Here is a 13,023-nt window from a genome sequence, read left to right as displayed (position 1 = left end):
AATGCAATACCGGTGAATTCCTACGTTGCACCAATTTTTCATCCCATTTATATAGTATATGTTCAGGTATCTTCTCCCCTATTTTATCTAGTTCTAATCTGGTCCAATCTGGTTTTTCCCTTGTTTGATAAAAATCTGATAGGTATCTTAATTGTGCGGCTCTATAATAATTCTTAAAGTTTGGTAGTTGTAAGCCTCCTTGTTTGTACCATTCTGTTAATTTATCTAGTGCTATCCTCGGTTTCCCCCTTCCCATAAGAATTTCCTTATTATTTTCTTTCGCTCCTTGAAGAATTTCTCTGTTAGGTGAATTGGTAATGACTGAAATAGGTATTGTATCCTTGGGAAAATGTTCATTTTAATACAGTTTATCCTTCCTATCAGTGTTAGTGGTAAGTCTTTCCAATGCTCTAAGTCGTCTTGTAATTATTTCATTAATGGATGATAATTTAGTTTATATAGATGGCCGAGATTTTCATTTAGTTGTATACCTAGGTATCACATTGCTTGTGTTTGCCATCTAAATGGTGATTCTTCCTTAAACTTTGTGAAATCCACATTATTCATTGGCATTGCTTCACTTTTATTTGCGTTGATCTTGTACCCCGATACTTCTCCATATTTCCTCAATTTCCTATGTAATTCTTTTATTGATATTTCTGGTACTGTTAAGTATATTATAACGTCATCTGCAAATAGACTGATTTTATATTCCTTCTCTCTTATTTTTATCTCTCTTATTTTATTTTCTGTTCTTATCAGTTCTGCTAGTCGTTCTATAGCTAATGCGAACAGCGAGGGAGATAGTGGACATCCCTGCCTTGTTGATCTGCTTAAGTTAAATTGTTTTGATATATATCCATTTATTGTCACTTTCGCCAATGCCTCCTTATATAATGCTTTAATCCAATTAATATATTTCTCTGGTAGGCTGAATTTTTGGAGTACTTTGAATAAATAATTCCATTCTACTCTGTCAAAGGCTTTCTCTACGTCTAAAGCAACCGCTACTGTTGGAGTTTTATTTCCTTCTACTGCATGAATTAAGTTAATAAATTTACAGATATTGTCCATTGTTTGTCTTTTTTTAATAAATCCAGTTTGGTCTAGATTTACTATTTTTGGTACATAGTTGGCCAATCTGTTTGCTAATAGTTTAGCTATTATCTTATAATCTTTGTTAAGTAGAGATATTGGTCTATATGATGCTGGTGCTAGTGGATCTTTCCCTGTCTTTGGTATTACTGTAATTATTGCTGTTTTGCATGAATCTGGTGTGTTTTGTGTTTTATCAATCTGGTTGATTACTTCCAGGAGGGGAGGAATTAATAATAAGTCTTTAAATGTTTTATAGAATTCTATTGGGAATCCATCCTCTCCTGGTGTTTTATTGTTCGGTAGTTTTTTTAATATCTCCTGTAATTCTTCTATTTCAAATGGTTTTATTAATTTATTTTGCTCCTCTGTTTGTAATTTTGGTAGTTCAATTGTAGTTAGAAATTCATCTATTTTGTCTTCTTTCCCTTCGTTTTCAGTTTGATATAGTTGTTTGTAGAATTCCCTGAAGTTTTCATTGATCTCCGTTGGATTATATGTAATTTGTTTGTATCTCAGGGTTGTATTTGATGTATGTTGATATTTACCATACAGCAGCGATAAAAATTAGCCTAGACAGTGTTATATGGCATTTAAAATAATACTTTTAATTATTAATCAACAATTATATAACACCTAATCTAATTGAACTAATGTAACTAAATTTACATAGAATTATCTAATTTAAACTTTAACTATGCGTGAATATATTGGTGTGTGTAGAATATTTCAAGCCACTACAGCTCAAGGCTCAATTCTCGGAAGGCAGTTCAAAGTTCAGTTTCAAAAATTCAGGATGACACATGGGTTTGAAATTGATGTGACATGCAGGCTTCAAGATGGTTGAGATGTACAGGCCTTAGAATGACGAAACACAGAGGCCTTAAGTGGATGCGACACACAAACTTTAAGATGGGCAAGCCACGCAGGCCATAAGTTGAAGTTCGCAGTCCCTGAAGAGAATGAAAGAGACCGGGGGGGTGTCAGAACATTATTACTCATGAAACCCTTGTTGAGATGATTCAGAGAAATGTCCTTTTTAGACAAACGCCTTCTTCTGTCAATAGAACCCTTTTTGTGGGTCAGTCGAAGTAGAGTGCAGTATTTCTTCTGCAATTAGAACCCTTTTCCAGGGTCAGTCAAAATAGAGTGCAGTATTTTTTCTGCAATTATAACCCTATTCGTGGATGAGTCGAAGTAGTCTCTCATCCCTCTATTACTAACAGGCGGAACTCTGACAGGTTGTCTATAACCACAAAATGAGTCCAAATGGGTTTTCAATCCCACATCGGAGGTTGAAAAACTCATTACTCTTGTGCTATTTCCTTAAAAAGACCTCCTGAGCAAACTGTGTCCTATCTTTTCAAATAAGCTGGCCACATGGTAGCTGCCCACATGGTAGCTGCCCCTGGCTTTTCCAATGCTTCTTCTCTTCACTTTGCAAAATGTATCAAGAACATACTGTCTTTGAAGCCTGCAGCACTTTTCACAGATACTTTCCAAAACCTGCAAGGTTTGTTTAAATCTTCTTTTAAAGGAACATTCCCACACAAATAAAATTAACTGAAAAAAATGGGAGAACATCACAATATACTCTGACAATACATTTAAACTTGAATTTGGAGGCCTGTTACCAGTGGTGTTCCGGAAATCAGTGTTGGGATCCCTATTTGTGAAACTGTATGCAATTCGCTCAATTACAGGAGGATGTGGAGGCTTTGGAAAGGGTACTACAGAAGATTACCAGGGATTTGTCAGGTTTAAAAGATACGAGATTGGACAAATTTGGGTTGTTTTCTTTGGCATGTAAGAAGTGGAGGGAAAACCCGATAAAGGTTCATAAAATCACGAGAGGCATTGATAGGGTGGACGGTCAGAATCTTTTTCTGTGGGCAAAAGCATCACACTAGAGGATATGTTTTTAAGGTGAGAGGCAGAAGTTTATGGAAGATGTATGGGGCAAATTCTTTTACCCAGAGAGGTGGATGCCTGGAACTGCCTGTCACAGGTAGTGGTAGAAACAGATAAAATAAAAGCAAGAGAATTTGAGGTTGAAACTTGGATATGAAGGAGATGGAGAGATACCTATTGTATGAGCAGCAGATTTTTAGTTTGGTTTTGGGCATTATATTCACCACCAACAAGTTGGCCAAAGGGCCTGATCCTGTGCTGTAAAGTTCTATATTCTAGACTGGTTGGAGGAATGTGTCTTAATAATGTTGCCCTTACTCTGTTTGACAGATCTCTCACTGTAACTCTACTCTCTGCACTGTTTACTCTGCTGTACTTGTGTTTGGATAGGTTTTCTGGACAGCATGCAAAAACAAACCTTTTTACTCTGGTACACATGACAATCAACATAAACTTGAAAACTCGAATCCCAGTGAATATGGACCAAGCTCACTCAATCTCTCCTTCTGTTACTCCCTTCGTCCAAGGCATGAATCAAATAAATCTACATTCCACTGTTTTATCTCTAGATATAGGCACATAAACTGTAATGCAATGCCGCAATGAAGTTTTACCAAACTTCCATGCAATTGCAGTAAAACTTTCCTTTGATATTCCTAGTCCATTGCAATAAAGGCCGATATGCCCTTTGCATCATTTGCTTGGTACCTCTGTGTGCGCTTTTAAAAATAAATTAGATTCAAGGGCAATTCGACGCACATTTCTTTCGGAACATACATCTTCATCCCCTTGTAAAATTCTGATACTATGAGATGCTCACAATAGTTTTAACATTTTTAACAGCATGCAAATCTGACTGAATCATGGATGCAATTAACCTACTGTTGACTGTGTGAGTCAGTTTCAAGGGTGTGCTTTACAAGTCTGATGAGTTGAAAATTTCAGGGATTTCTTTTAATCTTGCTGACTGGTGTCTAATATGCTCTTATGCCTAGTAGAGAACAAAATTTCCTGCTTTTGTTAGAGCTTAAAGAGCACTGGTGTTTATTGTTTACTCACAAAATTTAACCCATTATGTGTTCTTGGTGTTAAGAATTTAGCCTTCTGGTGGTTGGACAAAAGGGGCAGTAGGAATAAATAAAAAACTTAATGGACTTTGAAAGCTAAAGGCCAATCTAACCTATTCCTGGAGCTAGAAGTAGTCCGATGGGAATGCCATGACTTGCAGGTTTACCTCTAAATCATGTACCATCTGTTCTTCTTCTTCTTCTTTGGCTTGGCTTCGCGGACGAAGATTTATGGAGGGGGTAAAAGTCCACGACAGTTGCAGGCTCATTTGTGGCTGACAAGTCCGATGCGGGACAGGCAGACACGGTTGCAGCGGCTGCAGGGGAAAATTGGTTGGTTGGGGTTGGGTGTTGGGTTTTTCCTCCTTTGCCTTTTGTCAGTGAGGTGGGCTCTGCGGTCTTCTTCAAAGGAGGTTGCTGCCCGCCAAACTGTGAGGCGCCAAGATGCACGGTTTGAGGCGAGATCAGCCCACTGGCGGTGGTCAATGTGGCAGGCACCAAGAGATTTCTTTAGGCAGTCCTTGTACCTTTTCTTTGGTGCACCTCTGTCACGGTGGCCAGTGGAGAGCTCGCCATATAACACGTCTGTAATGGAGGATTAAAACCATGTGCCCAGATGCTTTTTGCTTATGTGGAACTGACGACACTGGGGCCAAACTCAAGGTCACCTTACTTTCAGAACTAGCAGATGTAATTAAACTCAGCCATGGGGATTTATCTGAAGATACACTTTGAAATCGAATTCCACTGTGAGGCCCAGGGAAAGCAGTTGTCAAATGCGACACTCTGAAATTGACGAATTGGTCACAACCTGTCTTGCTCGAGAAGTTTTAATAAGTCTTTGTATCTACGAGATAAACCAGGAAATCATAACATCCTGGTTCCATAATAATTAATCTTCTAAATTGTAGAATGGTATGTTCAGTTTTGATTTTGACTGACAAATGTTAGAAGGAGTAGGCGCATGACTAATTGTTTTTGGGGTATATAAGCCTGTTGTCCTGCTGCTGAAGTTTGAGACTCTCCGAGGGGTGGGAACATCCCTTGTCAAGAAGGAAGAACAGCCAGAGTCCGAGCAACGTCCTGGTCGGGGGAGGTGGAGAAGCTGCTACCGGCACCCTGACAACCTACTACAAGTGTGCAGTCGTTGCCTCGCTTCGGCAGTTGGGACCAGTCCAAGCGTTGATAAGTATAGTTGGGAAGGGCTTGCATATTGTAGTGTGAAATCAGCTTTTGAATTAGTAATAAACATTTGTATGAACTGAACTGCTCTCGGTGTGTGTGTCTATTTTCTTTCGGTAGCTCAAACACTGACCAATCTAAAACGAACAAAATGAGAGGTATAAGTTTACCCAAGACAATTGGCGCATGTACCATCTTCACTGAAAAACAGATCACCATTCTTCATCATTGCTCAGTCTAAATTCTTGGATTTTAACAGTCTATACACTGTGGGTGTATCTTCATAAAAGGACTGCAGTCAAGAGCAATTGAGGGAGACCCTGAATGCTGGTCTTACCAGTGATGTCCACAGTCTGTAAATTATTTGTATAACTAATAAGTCCATTGAAAAGTCATATCTTCTTAATAAGACTATATTTTTCATCAGAATTTTTTTTTAATAAGTGAAACATATCCCCCCCCCCCACCAAAAGCTCTAATCCTTTGACATCAAAGTGGGGTCCATGTAAAAGCTTTGGGAGGGCAAATATAGCAATGGTTAAAGGCTTTATAAACATCAGGAGTTAAATCATAATGCCAAATAAGTGCCTATCTGCAGTATCTCCAAGTCATATTCAAGGACAAACTCGTTTAGAGAAAATTCTACACAGAAAGATAAATAAATAGTCTTTGCACTAAGCTAGATCTTCAATTCCAGAAACAGTTCAGTGTGTAATTTTCTTATGGTTTCTTAATTGTAAATTTAAGAAAAACCAGAATCAAAAAAACCTTTATTAATAATGTTTTATTCATCTCATCTCTTTCTCTTCTCCAGGAGTTAATCATTTGTGGCCATCTCCTCAAGATGGTATCACTGAGGTGGTTTAGAAACTGAAACCTGTGATAGAATGTGTTTAGACTGGTTTAATTTGCTGGCTGTCTGGTATTAGAAACATACACTTTTATGCCAAAATCATACTAACAATCAGGAGTTGATTAAATACAGTAGTGACCAGAATAATACTTAAAAGAGGCAATATTTCCATCAGTTGGCTGTGCTGTTGCAGGGATGGCAAGTTTCATGAATGAAGAGAAATTGTGTTGATTGGGTCTGTATTTCCTGGAGTTTAAAAGAATGAGATCTTTTCAAAACCTACAGGACTTTTGAGAATGAATGGAGTGAGTCGAGAGCCAGGAATCACTACCTCAAATTAAAGGGTAGGCCATCAAGAATGAGATAAAGGGGAATTTTTTTTATGCAGAGCTTGGTGAATTCTTTCAGGGGTCTATGGAGAGTCCACTTCACAAGTGACCTATTGTAGATAAGCCACATCTTTTCACTTGTCGCGTAGTGTGACAATGACTGCACTTCCCAAGAAGATGGAAGCAGGCAAGACTCCTGGCCACCATCATGCCAACCATTTACAGGATCTCGATTAACTGCATCACAATGTGGTATGGTTGCTGCAGAGAAATGGATTGGAGGTCAATCTAGAAGACCACAAGTCCAGTGTATAGTCATTTGATTCCACAAGTACAACCTGACAAAACAACATGTTCGTACAAACACACATACAACCCCAGACACACATACAGAGAAATAATACATAGGCAGGACAAGTACCTGCATACACATACAGTGCCCTTCATAATGTTTGGGACAAAGACACTTTTTTCCTTTATTTGTCCTTATGCTTCAAACAATTCACATGTCATTAAAGTGCACATTCCAGATTTTATTCAAGGGTATTTGACATTTTGGTTTGACCATGTCAAAATTTGAGCAATTTTTAGACATAGTTTCCCTTTTTCAGAGCAGCATTAGGTTTGGGACATTTGGCTTCACACGTGTTCATGATTATTCATGTATGTTGAATTGCTTCATTGGTGCAGGTATAAGAGAGCTAGGCTTGTTTCTATGCTTTGGAGTCTGTTGTTCCCATGTCAACATGAGGACCAGAGTTTGTGCCAATGAAAGTCAAGAAGCTGTTATGAGGCTGGAAAAACAAGAATAAAACATCGCCCAAACTTTAGAATTACCAAAATCAATTGTTTGGAACATTATTAAGAACATTATTAAGAACTCGCATGATACCCGTCATTGCCCAGGATATAAAACATTTAGTTGTTGACAACATGGTTGAGACAAAATACCCCAAAAACTTGATCCTGTCTGGAGGTCTGAACACTGTGACGGGCATATCACTGCTGTTGTGTTTCCTGCTGCCTGCTCCTTGTTTGTCTGGAGGCCTGAGCACTGAGATGGGCCTGGTGTTGCTGTCTGTTTCCCACTGACTGCCCTTTGCCTGTCTGGAGGTCTGAGCACTGAGACAGGTGTATCGCTGCTGTTCTGTTTCCTGCTACCTGCTCCTTGCACGTCTGGAAGCATCAACGGTGAAGCGAGACTGATGTTCCTCTGCTGTCTCTTGCCTTCTCCTTTGTCTAACTCTATGGGCTTGTCAAGAGCTTTTGCCAATGTTGCTTTATTTTTTTCAGGCCCATATTGAACTGGGTTTGGTGACTTGTTTTTACTCTCAATGTTTCTTTTCTTTTCTTTGGCTTGGCTTCGCGGATGAAGATTTATGGAGGGGTAATGTCCTCGTCAGCTGCAGGCTCGTTGGTGACTGACAAGTCCGATGCAGGACAGGCAGACATGGTTGCAGCGGTTGCAAGGGAAAATTGGTTGGTTGGGGTTGGGTGTTGGGTTTTTCCACCTTTGTCTTTTGTCAGTGAGGTGGGCTCTGCGGTCTTCTTCAAAGGAGGTTGCTGCCCGCCGAACTGTGAGGCGCCAAGATGCACGGTTGGAGGCGAGATCAGCCCACTGGCGGTGGTCAATGGGGCAGGCAGCAAGAGATTTCTTTAGGCAGTCCTTGTACCTCTTCTTTGGTGCACCTCTGTCACGGTGGCCAGTGGAGAGCTCACCATATAACACGATCTTGGGAAGGCGATGGTCCTCCATTCTGGAGACGTGACCTACCCAGCGCAGTTGGGCCTTCAGCAGCGTGGATTCGATGCTGTCGGCCTCTGCCATCTCGAGTACTTCGATGTTAGGGATGAAGTCGCTCCAATGAATGTTGAGGATGGAGCGGAGATAATGCTGGTGGAAGCGTTCTAGGAGCCGTAGGTGATGCCGGTAGAGGACCCATGATTTGGAGCCGAACAGGAGTGTGGGTATGACAACAGCTCTGTATGCGCTAATCTTTGTGAGGTTTTTCAGTTGGTTGTTTTTCCACACTCTTTTGTGTAGTCTTCCAAAGGCGCTATTTGCCTTGGCGAGTCTGTTGTCTATCTCGTTGTCGATCCTTGCATCCGATGAAATGGTGCAGCTGAGATAGGTAAACTTGTTGACCGTTTTGAGTTTTGTGTGCCCGATGGAGATGTCGGGGGGCTGGTAGTCATGGTGGGGAGCTGGCTGATGGAGGACCTCAGTTTTCTTCAGGCTGACTTCCAGGCCAAACATTGATGGAAAACACTAATGAATTGAGGCATCCCTAGTGCAAGTTCAATTTTTTTTGAACATTTGAACTTCATGTGACCTTAAAGGTTAAATTCAGTGTGGTCATGACATTCAGCATCAAAAGTTACAATTATAGTAAACAGTAATGCAAATCAGTGCTAGTAAATACTTGTATAATAAAGTTAGGCAAGTCAGTGAAAGCTGGTCAAAAAATACTTTTGAACTTCATATGACCTTAAAGGTTAAATTCAATCCAGTCATGACATTCAGCATCAAATATTCCCCCTACTGAACCTCCTTGGACATTTCTAGAGTGCTCCATACTGATTTACATGGAGAACAGACAAACAGATATATATGCCCAAATATATATTAGATAAAGAGCTCAGTAATCACAAAGGGATGGGAGGCCAAGGGAGTCCTCCACTGCCATTGACAGAGGAATTCTCATTAAAATGAAGAAAAATCCCCAAACACCTGTCTGACAGATCAGAAACACTCTTCATGAGGCAGGTGTGGATGTGTCAATGAATATTCCCTTTAGAAGATTTCATGAACAGAAACACAGAGGCTACACTGCAAGATTCAAACCACTAGTTAGACACAGAAACAGTATGGCCAGATTACAGATTGCTAAGTAGTATTTTAATGAACCTGCAAGTTCTGGAAAATGGTCTTGTGGACAGAAGAAACCAACATTAACCTGTATCAGAGTGATGGCAAGAGCAAAATGTGGAGGCATAAAGGAATTGCCCAAGATCCAAAGCACACCACCCCACCTGTGAAACATGGTGATGGGGCTATTATGGACTGGGCATTATGGCTGCCACAGGTACTAGTGTCTTAACTTTATTAATGCTATAACTGATAATGGCAGTAGCAAAATGAATTTGGAGGTGCATAGAACCATCTTATCTCCTCAAGTTTGAATAAATGCCTTGAAACTCATTGGACAGTGTTTCATCATACAGCAAAACTATGATCCCAAACATACTGGTAAAGCAACAAAGGAGTTTTTCAAAGCTAAAAACTGGAAAATTAATGAATGGCCAACTCTGTCATCTGATCTACATCCAATTGAGCTTGACTTCTATATGCTGAAAAGAAGGGGGTAAACCCACAAAACAATCAGGAGCTGAAGATGTATAGGGCTGACAGAGCTTCTCTAGTGAAGATACTCAGCACCTGGTGATGTCTATGAATTGCAGTCTTCAAGCAGTCATTGCATGCAAGGGAAATGCCACAAAGTACAAAACTTTATGACTACTTTGAGTATCATACAATTGTTGTGTTCCAAATATTATGGTGCCTTGAAATGAGGGAATGATGGGCTGTAATTCCTATGTGGTCAAACCAAAATGTATACAAATAACCATGAATAAAATCTGTAATGTGAACTTTAATCACATGTGAACCATTTGATTACAAATTTAAAGCTGTTGAATATGGGGTAAATAAAGGAAAAAAAGTTCCCAAACATTATGGAGGGCACTGTATGTGTATGTAGGAATACAGGTACTTGTCCTGTTTATGTATTATTTGTCTGTCTGTGCGTTTGTACGAGGACCAGAAATGTTGTTTTGTCAGGGTGTATTTGTGAAATCAGATGACTATAGACTTAAGAAGAATTTGGACAGGTACATAGATGGGAGCGGTATGGAGAGCTATGGACCATGTGCTAGTCAGTGGGATCAGGCAAAATAATAGTTCAGCACAGACTAGGACTGAAAGGTCCGTTTCTGTGCTGTAATGTTCTATCCTTCTTAGGGCTCCCAATGGGCCTTGATGCTGAAGGCTTCCTGATCGAGTCGGAGGTTTAGACCTGAGGCTTGGGCTGCTGATGGATGGAATAGGAATCTGTGCAGCTACAAAGGCTATGGGAGCATTGGAGCATGGACACTGAGCGTCTCTGAAAGGACTCTTTGTCTTCTCTTTCTCTTACTGTAAGGGACATCGCAGGCAGAAGGCAATAAAGGATCTACAATTTTTTTTTATGTAATTTGCAAAAAAAAAGTACAGAAGAAACTAAAGCTTGACTGCCTCATAGGGAAGGGAGCCTATAAACTTTAAGCGACCTATGGAGGCCATAGCTGAAAAAATTTAGGATTGTTGAAATAGAGATTTACTTCCAAAGTTCACCCACATTGGGGAGGAGGTATAATTTTGGGGCTCAGATCTGATTAAAGAATAATTCAAAGCTGCCACTAACTGGATTCTCTTTGGTGAAAATTAAAAGCTTAATTTCAATAGTTTATCCAAATGTTGGAATTTTAAGAAGCATTAAATCTTCACAATGTGGGAATAAAGGTTATTTCAAGCACTTTCTAATACATAACATGTCTGGACAATAACTCGATTAAATTTCGACATCGTCAAATCCGTGCTTTGAAAAACTCAGATTCAACATGGTACAATTAAGCATGCAATCATATTTGCACTAGAGGGCAGTCATGACTCACCTCGCAGAGTTAGGTTACAGCAAATGGACATATAACCATATAACCATGAAGCACCTTTATTAGTTGCTGAAACCACAATGCCTGACCCAGTTAACAATCAACGAGGAAAACACCATTTTGACCACAAAGGGTTGCCTAAAAACCAAGAAGAGATTTATTCCAAACCATAGTTAAATTAAAGCAAGATCACATTCTGAAAAAAGCATCCAGGAGTATTATCAGAATCAGAATTTATTGTCATTAACATGTCACAAAATTCATTGTTTTGTAGCAGCGTCTCAGTGCAAATATTGCTATAAATTACATTTTTAAAATAAATAAATTGGTGCAAAAGAAGAGAAATTGAGGTAGTGTCTATGGTTCATTGTCCATTCAGAAATCTGATGGCAGAGGGGAAGAAACCATTTTTGTACCATTGGGTGTTCATTTTAAGGCTCCTGTACCTCCTTCCTGATGGTAGTAGTGTTAAGAGGGTGGTGGGGGTCCTTGAGGATAGAGGCTGCTTTCTTAAGTCATCATCTCTTGTATATGTCCGTAATGGAGTGAAGACTGGTGCCCACAATGTCTTTGGCCAAGATAACAACTTGAGTTTTTTTCCTGTCATATGCATTAGCACCTCTCTACCAAACAGTGATACAATCAGTCAGAAGGCTCTCCATGGTACTCAATGGTACTAATATCAAGAGTCTGGGTGACATACCAAATCTCCTCAAACTCCTCACCAAGTATAGCCACTGGCAAGCTGCCTTCTTGATTGCACCTTGATCTTCTGGAAGAACTTTGAGTCAAATAGCATTAGTGGGAGAAAATAGAATTGTCAATGTTCGGACCAGAACCCTTCATCAAGAGTGAGAGTGTGGAGGAGAGAGAACAGTATAATGAAAATAGTGGGAGGGGTAAGACCAGGACCAGTGGGAAATGGGTGGACAAGGCAGATGTGGTGATGAACAGAGGCAATTCACTAACAAATGTCAGATCAAGGGTCAGATGAAAGATGAGGGTGAGATGAAGGATGGTAAGTCATACAGGGCAGATGGATGATAAGTTGGGACAAGGGCTGGAATCCGATAAGAAGTGGCAATAGTAGTTATAATGAGAGACCATGGGATGAAGGGAAAAAAAGTGGAAGAGGGAAGAACCAAAGAGAGAGAGGAATGAGAATGGATGGGGGGAGTGAATGTGGGTGAGCTAAGAGACAAAAAATATGGGGCGGGGGGGGGGGGGTGGTGAATGGGATAAAATTGTGGTAGTTTATAAGAGAAACTCTGAAATCAGAAAACTCTGTGTTCATACCTTTATATTGTACTCTGCCCAAGCAAAATATGGGGTGTTGGGTCTCACTGTGGCTGTGGACAGTTTAATGAGGAAATGGGGAGTTGAAGAGGCATGCAATGAGGAGCTTGGATTGGATCATTATAAGCCACTCTCTCTCCACCACCCACACTTCTGATGAAGGGTTCTGGCCTGCGATAGTGACAATTCTTCTTTCTCCAACTGTTGCTGCTAGACCCAGTGAATCCATCCAGCAGATTGGTCTTGCTCAGATTCCAGCATCTGCAATCTCTCATGTGTCTCCATATTATAACCTTGGCCCAGCTATTATCAAACAGACTTTTCATTGGTTAAAAAAAAAGATGCCATAATACTGTTTTTCTCTTTCATCTTTATCCTGCATTTTTGCCTAATTGTAATGCTCTCTCCCTTGCATGCCCGATTGTACAATGCATCTAGGTGGAGGCAACAATAAACATTTATATTTAATCATATACAGGTATACAAGAGGGAGATCAATATTTTTCAAGTCAATGTCTGATGTTATTATTTCAGACATTAAAAGCCATGGTTCATGCAACTTTGAATAAACTCTGCAGCA

At 40.0% G+C, this 13,023-nt stretch overlaps 1 protein-coding gene and 1 long non-coding RNA gene across 3 annotated transcripts in view; one reads left to right on the top strand and one right to left on the bottom strand.

Moving 5' to 3' along the window:
• The window catches only part of LOC138763998 (uncharacterized), a 67,896-nt gene that overhangs the window by 19,506 nt on the left and 35,367 nt on the right, over positions 1-13,023 (top strand). The gene's annotated exons all lie outside the window — the stretch shown is intronic.
• Positions 6,053-13,023, bottom strand: part of lrrc8db (leucine rich repeat containing 8 VRAC subunit Db) — a 105,534-nt gene continuing 98,563 nt past the window's right edge. The window contains exons 3-4 of one of the 2 annotated variants that reach the window (XR_011357941.1): positions 11,151-11,285; positions 6,053-7,231 (exon numbers count right to left, since the gene is read on the bottom strand). The gene's annotated coding sequence lies outside the window, so the exon portion shown is untranslated. The remainder of the gene's footprint in view (positions 7,232-11,150; positions 11,286-13,023) is intronic. The other variant, XR_011357942.1, reaches the window with a different exon arrangement.

The sequence above is a fragment of the Narcine bancroftii genome, chromosome 5 (assembly GCF_036971445.1).
Source record: "Narcine bancroftii isolate sNarBan1 chromosome 5, sNarBan1.hap1, whole genome shotgun sequence".
NCBI lineage: Eukaryota > Metazoa > Chordata > Chondrichthyes > Torpediniformes > Narcinidae > Narcine > Narcine bancroftii.
This window is presented reverse-complemented; position numbering and strand designations above follow the sequence as displayed.